This window comes from Delphinus delphis, chromosome 10 (genome assembly GCF_949987515.2).
Source record: "Delphinus delphis chromosome 10, mDelDel1.2, whole genome shotgun sequence".
Taxonomy (NCBI): domain Eukaryota; kingdom Metazoa; phylum Chordata; class Mammalia; order Artiodactyla; family Delphinidae; genus Delphinus; species Delphinus delphis.
Window position 1 is genome coordinate 46,534,048 of NC_082692.2, and position 12,356 is coordinate 46,546,403.

The 12,356-nt window shown below is 37.4% G+C and overlaps 1 protein-coding gene and 1 pseudogene across 1 annotated transcript in view; one reads left to right on the forward strand and one right to left on the reverse strand.

Annotated features, from left to right (window-relative positions):
• LOC132431846 (SS18-like protein 2 pseudogene) overlaps positions 1-9,554 on the reverse strand; it is a 71,827-nt pseudogene extending 62,273 nt beyond the window's left edge.
• KHDRBS2 (KH RNA binding domain containing, signal transduction associated 2) overlaps positions 1-12,356 on the forward strand; it is a 684,497-nt gene that overhangs the window by 584,386 nt on the left and 87,755 nt on the right. The gene's annotated exons all lie outside the window — the stretch shown is intronic.

The window sequence follows — 12,356 nt, forward strand, 5'->3', positions numbered from 1 at the left end:
TGGTTAGAACCTGGAGCACATGTGGTCAATGAGCTTAACAGGGGGAATAGAAACACCAATGTGGAAATGAATCTGATATGAATAGGAGTTAGTCAGGAAATGAGTGGTAGATTGTTGGTGAGCAGAGCACTGGGAAGTGCAGTTACAAAAATAGGTGGAACCAAATTGCTAAGGGTCCGAAATCAAGGCAGAAGGTTTGGGCTTCCAGTCAATAGCCAATCTTTCTGACATCTTGTCCTTTAAACTGATTGAACAAAGAGATCAAAAATATAATCTAATGCCTCTTGACATGAGGGGGTGGAGTGTTTCATTTAGGACTGACAGTGGAGTGAAGGAATGCACAGAAAAGCAACTTGTCGCAGGTAAGGTTGTGTCTCAGCAAAGAGGAGTCGCCAGTGCTGTGTCTGACTTTAGAAAACTGTCCTTTAGAGATATGACACCTCCATCCATAGAATCTGGCTTTTCTTGTTTTATTTTTAGCTGCCCATTTTATTTTATAATATTCTCTTCTGTAAGTCATATTCACTCTGTTTGGAGAGACATACTTGAATTCACTGTCAGATTACCCAGCTGTGTGGTCTGGGGTAAATTATCACCACCTTTCTAAATTTCTTCAGCTGTAATTTGAGGGAAGAAATAACTTGTTTCATCAAGTTATGATAGGATGTTACACATGAGATGAAGGATGAGAAACCACCTCGCATTGTCCCAGGCACAATAGGTAGTACCAATTTGACCCAGCTGCCTTAGTGCCAGGCCCTGTGTCTATGAAGTTAAAGAAATCCTCAAAAATCTGACTTTTGGAGCTGGTGTTAATATATTCAATATGTTAATAGCTGCTCATTGTCTCAAACACATACACTGGTAAATGACTTGTATTAAACAATATGGCAGTTGATATAAAATTTAAATACAATCTCTCTTTTTACAGCTGTGTGTTATTATATTTCATTTCCTTAATATAAGAAAGCTGAAATCTCAGAAAGATACCAAATATATGTTGTGATGCTCTTTCCCAAATTGAAGAGGGTATTTCCCTTGAGGTCTCTATCACCAGAGAGCATAGACATCCTAGGTAATTTCTTTTCCTCTGCACATGTATCTCTCTGGATACTTTCATTGTGTGTCACTTTATAATTCCACTCTGTTCTTTCCCAGTTGAGTAAGTAATAGAATAAACTTTAAAAAATATTTTCCCATGGTTTCTCAGCATTCTCTCCTTCAGTATTTATTTGCAAAATAAGCAAAACAACTTCACTACTCTCTTTCTGTGTTAACAGCTTCTAACCCATCTTTGTCAGTGGGTTAACAGTGCAGCATGGCAAGATACACTCTTCCTCCCTTTATTCAGGTCCTCTTCTAAAAATAAAGCTAGAAATTTATATTTTATCAAACCCAGTATAGTTTTTAAATCATAAATATTTTATTTCAACCTAAAATGAAGCAGCATATCAAACTATAAAAATCGTTACATATAGCATGCCTTTTATATGAGCATTTATCTTTGTTATAAATAAAAACCACCAAAGACTGAAGAAAGGAGAGTTTCAGCAATATGACTCTTTCACTTTCAGAGGAGAATGAAACATATAAAATTTGAATTAAAAATAAATTAGATTCCTTCTAAATTCTCTTTAGTTCAGTCAAATTTTAAAACTAATGAGTTCACCATATTAAATTCTCTGTACTCTCGTTGACAACTGAGAAATAACTTTTTTAATTTAAAAAAGTTAAATTACAAACTTTAAAAAAGTTAAATTACTCCTTTTATTAATTACATTTAATCTAGTTTTTTGAAAATTAAATTTAATGTAGGTTTTAAGTTTTTGAAATTTTTTAAGCAAACCAAGGCACACCTGGAGTATGATGTAGAAGTATGAACAAAAAGATAGTCTCTATCCACCCAGTTGTGCGTAGAAATTCTAATCTGCACTTATCTTGGAAGGATAATCATAAAATGGTGTAAGGTTTCCACCTAAATCTAAAAAGTAGTGAGTGAGGTTCCCCCACCAAAATACAATGTATCACCATTTGGCAAAACAGAAACATGTTACAACCAAAATTCAAACAGTTAATCTGCTTTTAAAGTCATAGTTTTCTAGTGCATCATGCTAATCTTCCAAACTTTTTGTAACCTGCATGTGCGATGATAGTTCCATTTAAATATGCATTTATTTCATAGAATTTCCATCAGCAGGTTGAAAGAATCTGTGCTAGGTGATCTTTATTTGACACTTATAAGTGTTAGTCTTCAGACAAATAGTTCCAAATACCTTAATGTAATGATCTGAAAATTTGTTTTTTAGGTATTCAGGGACACTTATATATACCACTTAGTTGGAATATACAAAATCTTATAGATTAAAATGAACCATTAGAATTTAATAAACTGGTATCACCAGCATATTATTATTATAATAGAAACATAAACAAATACTGTTGTGTCAGTGGCACAAAAGTCAAATAGGTGTTTATAGGAATTGCTAAGCAGACATGTACTTGTTTTCTAAAATATGTAACAGTCAAAATGTCAGTTAAATTCAAACCTAACCAGCCTGATTAATCCCAAAGCAGGCCAGCCACTGTGATTGACATCTTTCTCTAATCTGCATCCTTATTGCATTATACAGACATTTCATCTTTTCACTGGCCACACATTTTAAAGCTTAAAAGCAGTTTCTCTGGAAAGCCTTCCCTAAAAGACAACAGAAGTAGCTATTCTTTGACAGCATATGAAACTGGTCCACTGTAAAAATACACTTAGGAAAAATATTCGGAAAGCAAAGCTGCTGCAAATGTCATTTCTTCTACCTTTCAACCCCATTTGTCTGAATCTCACCACCAAATTATCTTTAATATTAACAATAAATAACATATGATTCAAAACAATAATCTTTGCTCCTCAATAATCAAAGAAAATTTTAAAACTACTCAAGCGTTTCTCCATGGCACTTCCCAAGGTGTCACTTGGTATTTGCGTTATATCTGTCAACATATTATAGATTTTTATTTTATTGTGGCAGTGCTCTGCCAAATTATTCCTTTTCCATAAATTTCCATGATTCCTTATTTCCATATGAAATAAGTTAAAACCAGGAGTGTCGTAAGATAGTCCTAAAACTTATCATTTTCTATTCTGTGAGTAATGACTTTTCCTTCAGAAATCGTCCTCTCCAGAGTACTGGTTTACTGGTGTCAAGAACAGTTTGAGGCCTTATTCGCTGTTGTTTCCACACTTGTTTACAAACTTTCTCTAAGGGAACAATACAAATGCTTTCAGAAAAACAAGTATAAATTTATTGAATTTCTCTCACCTATAATAACTTCAGAATGTTTAAGCAGACCATGTATAATTGAATTTTCCAATTAAAAATAATATAACATGCATTTTAAATAGCTCATCGTTTTTTTAGATGAAGTTCAACATTAGGACTTTTTAAAAATTTATGTGCATGTTGTTTTTTTTCAACTTATTTTCTGAATAAGTAAACAAGTGCAAGTGAACTGAAATCTTCTCCAGTAAATCAGGTTTGCCATTTAGAGCCAGTCCAAAGCTTCAGACCTTTAAAAGAGTTTGGCCAGGTTTAAAAGACAGCATGATCTGTGTGAAGACCAAGTTAATTAAAGCTGAAATGACAATCCTTTGCACACATTCTGCTTCCTTTAGGCTGCTTGTGTTCATTTAATTTTTGTTGATTAGCCAAATCCTAACATTATGATGCCCATTAATTTGTTGTCTGCCTGTTTATCATAACTTGAGGCTGAAGTGTGCTACTAGGGGAAATGAAAGAGCTCTTATACTTTCCAAAATAGTTTGGTGTTTTAGAAATGCTGAAGTTACTACCTTGGAGCAAGTGGCTTAGTGACTTCATCTTTACTTAGAAGGAGAGCTGGCTAACTTTTGGGGTACCTGTAAATACTAGCAGACTAAACAAAATTCTTATCTATCTTTAAAAAAAATGAAAAAGAGAATTAGGACAGTAAGTCCATTTTAATAATATTTTTATAATATTTTAAATTATGAGCTTAAAGAAGGTAAGAATTATTATTAAAACTGCTTTTTTTGTGATGTATTTAGAAAAGTACTATATGAGAGGAATGGGCATAGCATTTTAACTTTTGTGTTTTTAAGAAGCACATAACGGATGGAGTTACACACAAAAAATGGATACAGCAGTGTGGGAGTATGAGTCTTTTGGGGTAGCAGTGTTAGCTGTGTTGGTTATATCATCATCATAGTTATAAACATTGATGACCTGCATATACAGCAGATATTTAGTTAAGAAAGTTGTGTTTTCCATTTGAACATGAAATAGTGACTATTCTCTTATGCTTTTTCCTTTGAATTCTTTGAAAGCATTTGAATCCTTTGCTCAAACTATTTATATGCAAAATTATTGTTTTCATTAATATTTTAGAAAGTTGCTGAGGGTACTCTATTACCCACAAACTGAGTCTTCATCTTAGCCACACAACAGTCATTTATTTACAGCCAGTATTATTATATCCATTTTATAGATGGATGTAAACCATCCACCACAGGCTGATTAAGTAATTTTCTTAAAGTCAAACACAGAACTGCATTTTATGTTGGACTCTAAGTATTATTAGAAAGGACCCTTGTGGGCCATATCTGCCATAGTTATAAAATGAGGCTAAGGGGTGAGGGAAGCTAAATTTCCATCTTTGTAATTTATGGAAACATGTACAACATTCAACAAATCTCAATTTGGAGCTTTGTTTAGCTGTTCAAAAGTCAGCAAATATTAAATAAATGCTTAATATATACAAAACACTGTGTTAACAATGAGGGGCAGAGATTAAGATGAAAACCCACAAAGAATCTACCTGTCAAGACTCACGATCTTGTGAAAGAGAGAGATACAAGATTACCTTACAAGCAGAATGTAGTTCAGATAGCACATGTTCGTGGCCAGCTGGAGTGCACATGAACTACATTTACTCTTTCATCTAAAACAACAAAAAGCACACAAAATATATGAAAAACAGTTTCATGACACTGGACATTAGGGAGTGAAGGGCAGTGATCTTTGAGAAATAGGGAAAAAAATAAGCTAAGTCCTGACTTGCCCCAGTTCACAGCCTCGAGAGTGTTTCCAGGCTGTGACATGGTGAGAAGGGACTCAGAAAACTCCCTGAACTGAGAAGACAGAGCTGAAAGTCTGGAGGGACCAAGGCAGCCAGAGATTGTAGTAGTACTGGACAGGAGAGAGATACACAGAGAATTCTAGAATCCGCAGCATATTTATTAGCATGTATATGTGAAGAAAAATACCTGAGTTTGGGAAGAAGATCACCACCTAAAAGCATCAGTGATTGGGAATTCCCTGGCAGTCCAGTGGTTCGGACTCCATGCTTTCACTGCTGAGGTCCTGGGTTTGTGTTCAACCTCTGGTCGGGGAACTAAGATCCCGCATGGCGTGCAATGTGGCCAAAAAAAAAAAAAAGTATCAGTGGTAATAGTGCCAACATTGAAGCAGGACAAGAATAGTGCCTGTTCCCAATTTGCATACTGGAAAACATCATTTATTATTCATGGGACATTGAGTAGAGTACATGCAAAGATCTTACTTAGTAATGTGGAATAATGAGCCCTACGATGCGCACTTCTCTGGTCCCACCTAACAAATACTAGAAGCAAGAGGAAAGAAAAAGAAATGTTTTTAATATAGTTAAAATCCCAGAACAAAGCTCTAGAGTATTTATATAAAACCAAAAATACATAATATCTAAAAATGTGAAATTCACAATGCATGGCATCCAATCAAAATACCAGGTATGCAAAGAAATAGGAAAACATGACATGTAATAAAAGAGAATAACTAATCAAAACTTACCCATAATTGACACGTTGGAATTGTAAAAACAATTGTTATAACTAAATTATAGTTGTTTAAAACATAAGGTGGAGACATGAAAGTTACAAGAAAAGACATAAATCAAACTTCTAGATATGATAATTACAAAATGTAAGATGAAAAACTGTATGGGATTATTAACAACAGGTGAGACATTGAAGAAAAGAGTCTTCCAATGATCAGTTACAAAGATTTGTAAAAACCATGAGCAATGTCCTGTGGAAGGTAGTTTGTAGATTTGGTATTTTCAAACAATAGGACTTCATTCTCTCAGAGTTCTAGAGGCCAGAAGTCTGCAGGGTTTCATTTCCTCTAGAAACTCTGGGGGGGAAATCTTTCCTTGCTTATTCCAGCTTCTAGTGGCGCCAGCATTCCTCAGTCTGTGACTGCATCACTCCAGTCTCTGCATCCTTGCTCACATCATACTCTGCTTTGTGTGTGTGTGTTTGTGATTTCCTTCTGTCTCTATCAAGCACTTGTGATGGTATTTAGGGTCCACTCAGGTAATGAAGGACAATCTCCTGATCTCAAAGATACTTAATTACTTCTGCAAAGTCCTCTTTCCAAATGAAGGAACATGTACAGATTCCTGGGATTAGGACATGGACATCTCTCTGGGCATTAGCAGCCTACCACACCATTTTACAACATGTTAAGTGTAGGGCTAGATCACAGACTGGAAGCCTTTCTGCATGTCTGTTCTATCACTATCCTCCCTCCTGTCTCCATAATTTCTTCTCTTTCCATATAACCCTGGGGAAGAAAATAAAAGTCCCAACACTACACACATATAAGCAAAAATCCACAATTTGTTTAGCATGACCATTATTGACTATGGGGCTGACCATGAGTTACATTTTTTTCTCTGCTTAAAGATGTTTATATCCATTTTACTGGACAGTTTTACCTGTCTAAAATATCACCCTCTTCTTTCTGAGAAGGGCTCATGTAGTTTGTGGGGTGTCAAATCATTCAAGTCATGACCCCTTACCCCCTCCCCGTGCAATAATGAAAGGTACAAAGAGGACCAGGTGATGTATGCTGATCACAGTTCTTCTTTGGGAGTTTGAAAGCTGAAGCTGAGAGAGAAACTTTGTTCTCTCTTTGGTTAGACAATTAGCTAAGTAATGTGACCATAGAGCAGCTGGTGGGTATGTTCTCTGCTGAGTGGAGATGCCTGAAAAACAGAGATGAGAAATTGAAAGAGTAGAAGCCAAGGAAGAGACAGAGAGAGACAGGGGGACAGAGTGAAGAAGGACATGAATGGTGCATTTATTGCATCTTTAGGGCTGCCTCCTAATAATAAATGGAATAATCTATGTAAAGTGTTTGCACAGGTCCCAGAATATGTCACTCAAAATTAGTTTACTATACTATGACATAATATAAAATTATATATTTGTATATTTTGGGTTGTATATGGTTATAATAGCAAAAACATTATAATTAATAACATTGTTTACCTTGTTCTTGATACAGACATATTATTACACAATTTATATGCAATGCTACTCTGATAAAATAAAATCAGATAAAATCAGAAACATAGGAATTCGACCTTGGAAAGAACTATAACATTTGGCAAATTGGACTCTCCCTGTGACAATTTATTGCCTCTTAGTTTGTTTTTTTTTTCCTCTTTTGATCGTAAATGAGAAGAAGAGATGCAGTTACCTTTTGGTGAACAAGGAAAATATGAGAGAGGGAAATACCGAAACATTAACAGCTTAGAAAAGAGTGATAGAGCTAGAATCACAAGAGGGTTTGTCTGGGAACACTTGATTGCTTTCCAAAGAGGTGAGGTAGAGATGGTGAGCAGAATACCACTGGTGGATTAGCAAGGTGAGTGGCGTAACTGACAGTGAAGAACAGCATAAGTTCAGAAAGACAAAGCCCACAGTGTACTACATGCTAGAAGAGTCTTAATCAAGGAAGGTTAATGGAAATCCAAGCAGAAAGAGCCTGAACATGTAGACTGTGGCTTGTGCTTCTCTGTATTGACTGATTGTGTATAAGCCTCACCACCATCATTCTGCTTCTTTCATTTCTGTTAGTGTTTGTCACTGGAACAAAAGTAAGTCTTTATTCATTGACCTCAGATTTAAGGATACCACACACTTTGAAACACTGACCTCTCATCTCTTGTGAGGCTTTTTTAAGTCCCTCTTTTCTTCTTCCTATATTTAAGTTACTCCTTGTGACAATAATGTTGTTTGTTGTTGTTGTTCTTTAAAAAAAAAAAAGGATAAAATTACACATAAAATGTTTCTGGTGTCTTCTACCTTCTTCCACACAGCAATCTTGTATATTCTTTTTTTTTTTTTTTTTTTTTAACATCTTTATTGGGGTATAATTGCTTTATTTTTTTTTTTATTGTATATTCTTAAAATAACTCTTCATGATCAATTTTTGTGAGTGTTGAAATCCTCCTTAAGCATAAAGCCCAGAGGTCACTTGTTAGTTTATAAAAAAAAACAATAAAGCAGAACTGACAACATAAGATTCTACTTTAAAATAGCAGTTTTTAAATCATCAAAGATTCTGGCATATTTGTCCTTTGTTGATTCTTTAAAATGATAATAAGAAGGATAAGTGCGGAGTCAAGAAGTATTTTTCATTTTACCTAATTTCATTGTTCATTACTGTTGTTTGGAAGTTTGCATATTGGAATTTTCTCAGAACTGTTAAAGCTTATTGTGACATTAATGTCACATTAATGTATTTTCAAATACTCTCAAGGAAGTAGTCTACAGAAAATGCCTTCCAGGCTTCCAGTCCATCCCATTCATTGGAAAGCAACATCACTCAAAATCACAAAAGAGAAAATCAAAGTTAATTTCCACAAGGGGACAAAGATAAAGGGGGAGTGGATGGCAGATTCAAAATACATATTCCTTTTGCTCTCAAAATGACATCATTTATGAAATCTAAGTCCATAGTTTTTTTTTCTCCATCTATGGTTAAGTTATGAACTTGATACCGACCAGGGTTCTTGGCCTTCCCCAGTCAATAGAAATTGACTAGAGGTCAGACAAGAAATTCAGACAAGTCTTTATTGGGACCCCTGCTGCATCGGGGGAGTGACAACAAACAATAGGTTCCCCTGCTTTCTTGCTCCCTGAGGGGGCGAGCTTGTTCCTTATATGGGGTGAAGGTAGGGATGTGTTCAGGGGTCAGCCCAGAGGGGTAGCTTAGGTGGTTTTCTCACCCCTTAGGTGGTGTTGTGTGCAGGGGGCATGTGCTATACCCTGATTTTGCTCTCAACCCCCTGCTTTTGCTCCAGGCTCTTCAAAAGTGGCAGTTGGGTTTTTTGGTCTCTTTGTATCTTTTGTCTAGAATTTGTCCCAACTGCACATGGACACAGTTATTTTTAGTCCCATACAGTTTCTTTGTATTTTGTTACTTGAGGAGAGGTGTGTACAGGTGCAAGCACTGCAGCACTGCAGCAAAGGGTCCCAGGTCCCAGCCTGTCTCATTCGCCCCTGAGAGACTCTACACCCGTATTCTTAAGGAGTAAGGGGCTGAAGGTCTCTTCTTCTGACACTTCTTCCTGCTGGACAGGGGCCACAGACCCTAGCTTGCCTCAGAGGCATAGAAGTACCTTGCTGACTGTCCCAAGGACCTGTAGGGACCTGGGCCACTCTCTGCTGGAATGGGCTGAATTCCTTGAGCCATCACGAGCCTTACTTCAAACTGTTGGAGCCTAGAAGACACAAACTCAATAAAAAGGTTAAAAACAATGGCTAGAAAGGAGAAGAACAGCAACAGCCATTAAAGGGACTTCCCTGTCAGTCTTGTGGTTAGGACTCTCTGCTTCCACTGCAGGGAGCCCTGGTTTGATCCTTGATTGGCAAACTAAGATCCCACAAGCTGTGCTGCACAGCCAAAAAAAAAAAAAAAAAAGACTAAACAATAGCCATTAAAGGGCCTAGAAAGGGAAGGAACCAGGTTAACTTTGGGAGGGCTTCTTTAACTGTTGACAAGACAGAGGAGGCGATGTTACTCCTGCCAAGAAGCCATTCTGCTTGGGTATATATTTTTGTTAATCTCAGGGTTAATGTTTAATATATTTCTCTATTTTCCGAATGAAAGGTCTGGACCTATTGGTCCCAGGTCTACTTCTTGGACCAAAAAGTCTTAGTCACAAGTTTACAAGAGTAGGGAAGACAATGCAGTACTAGAAAAAATATGACTGAAAAGAAAGGGGTAATAAAATGAAAACCTCCTGTCAGAAAGTTTTTTAAACCTTGTGGGTTCCAAGAGAACAAACTAGAGAACCGTTTTCAATTTCCCTGCCCATATTGATTAGCGAGGATTGGTGGTTAATTGTCTGCTGAAGCCAAATGGCTTGTTGTTGAATTTTGTCAATGTTGGTTTCTACATGGTATGTGCATCAGGGCTACTTTCTTTGCCTCTCCATCTGCCCTGTTGTTCTCTTGGGTAATTTGAGAATTTTCCTTTTGGTGCACATGGCAGTGAATGACTGCTACTAGTTCTGGGTTTTGAGCTGCTTCTATGAGATGTAAAATCTCAGCCCCATATTTTAAAGGGGAATTTTTGCATTTTAAGGTCCTCTTTCTTTCCAGACAGCTCCATGGACATGTAAAACAAGGAAGGCATATTTTGAATCTGTATATATATTTATAATTTTCCTTTCCCTAAGGTTAAGGCTCAAGTTAGGGCTGTAAGCTCAACCCTCTAGGCTGAAGTGTTGGGTGACAAACGTTTTGCTTCCATAACACTATGAACACTCACAGTAGCACACCCTGCCCTCCTGACTCCATCTTTAACAAAACTATTGCCATCAATAAGCTATTCTTCCTCAGTGTTTTCTATGGCCTGGTCTGTTTGATCAGGCCCGCAGACATAAACCAGGTCAAGTGTTTCAAGACAGGAATGTGTTAGTTCTGGGCTTTCTGTGGGCATTACTATAGCTGGGTTGAGGGTGTGGCAAGTTTTGAGGGTTACCTTTGGACAGTCAAGGAGTAATGCATAGTACTTAGTAACGCAGCCTCCAGTTAACCAGTGGTGGCCTTTAATCTCCAAATCCCTTGTACTTGATGAGGGGTCTGGACTTCCAGCAGCTATTTAAAGGTAAGTTTGTTAGCTTCTTCCACTAATAAAGCAGTGGCAGCTACTGCCCAGAGGCAGCCAGGCCAACCTCAGGCCACGGAATCTAGTTGTTTGGAAAAATAGACTATAAGCTGAGGAACTTCTCCTAGCTTTTGAACAAGGACCCCCAGAACTGTTCCATGTTCTTCAGCTATGTACAACACAAACGGTTTTTTTTAAATTGGGGAGACCCAGAGCAGGAGCTCTGGTGAGGGCCTGTTTGATATTATTAAAAGCCTTTTCTTGTTTTCCAGTCCAAAGTAATTGTTCTGTATTTGGGCCTTTAGTGGCTTTGTATAGAAGCTTAGCCATTAGTCTGAATCCTGGAATCCAAATTCTGCAAAATCCTGCCATGCCTAAGAAAGTACAAAGTTTTATTTTGTCTTTTGGGAGCTTAGGCCTAAAATAGCTTGTTCTCTATCTGGCGAGAACTGTCTACTTCCAGGGTTTATAATATATCTCAGATATATAATCTCTTGTTTTGAGATTTGTGCTTTTTTTTTTTTCCCTGGGAGGCACTGTAGCCCTGGGCCCCAAGGAAATTAAGGACTTCAATGATATTCTGAGCTGAGGCCTCCATGGTGGGACTACATATTAATATGTCTACGTATTGTAGAATGGCCCCTTCTTTTAGGTGTATTTCCCTTAGCTCTTTCCTTGGGCCTGGACGAACAAGTGGGGCTGTCTTAAAACCCCTGGGGGCAATACTGTACAGGTATATTGTTGCATTTGTCCATAGCGGGGGTTAGTCCACTCGAAGGCAAACAGATACTGTGATGAGGGATGAACTGGGATGCAAAAGAAGGCATCCTGAGGTCAAGCACAGTAAAACATTTGGCATCTCCAAGAATCTGGACTAATATATTATAAGGACTGACCACAAGAGTATGTATAGGGACCACTACATCATTTACTGATTTAAGGTCTTGTACCATTCGATATTTCCCATTTGGCTTAACAACCGGCAGAATAGGGGTTATTGCATGGAGACTGACAGGGCACTAAGAGGCCATGTTTTAAGAATTTATCTATGAGAGGTTGCAAACTTTTTTTGCTTCCAACTTTATGGGGTACTGTCTCTTGTTAGGATAAGTGACTTCTGGCTTAAGGCTAATTTTTACAGGTTAGGCACTTATAGCCTTCCCAGGGATTCCTTTGTCCCAAACTGCTGGGTTTACTGTGTGTAGAATATGGTTGGGAATAGACCCTTGTTCTTCCAGCTGATTTGTCTTGGTCAGAGTCAAGAAAAAGGACTGCTTGGGGCCTCCTAATTGTAATGTGGTTCCAAGGGAGCCCATAAGGTCTCTCCGCAGTAGTGGGGTAGGACACTCAGGCACGTCCAAAAAGCCATGTGAGATCAAACGC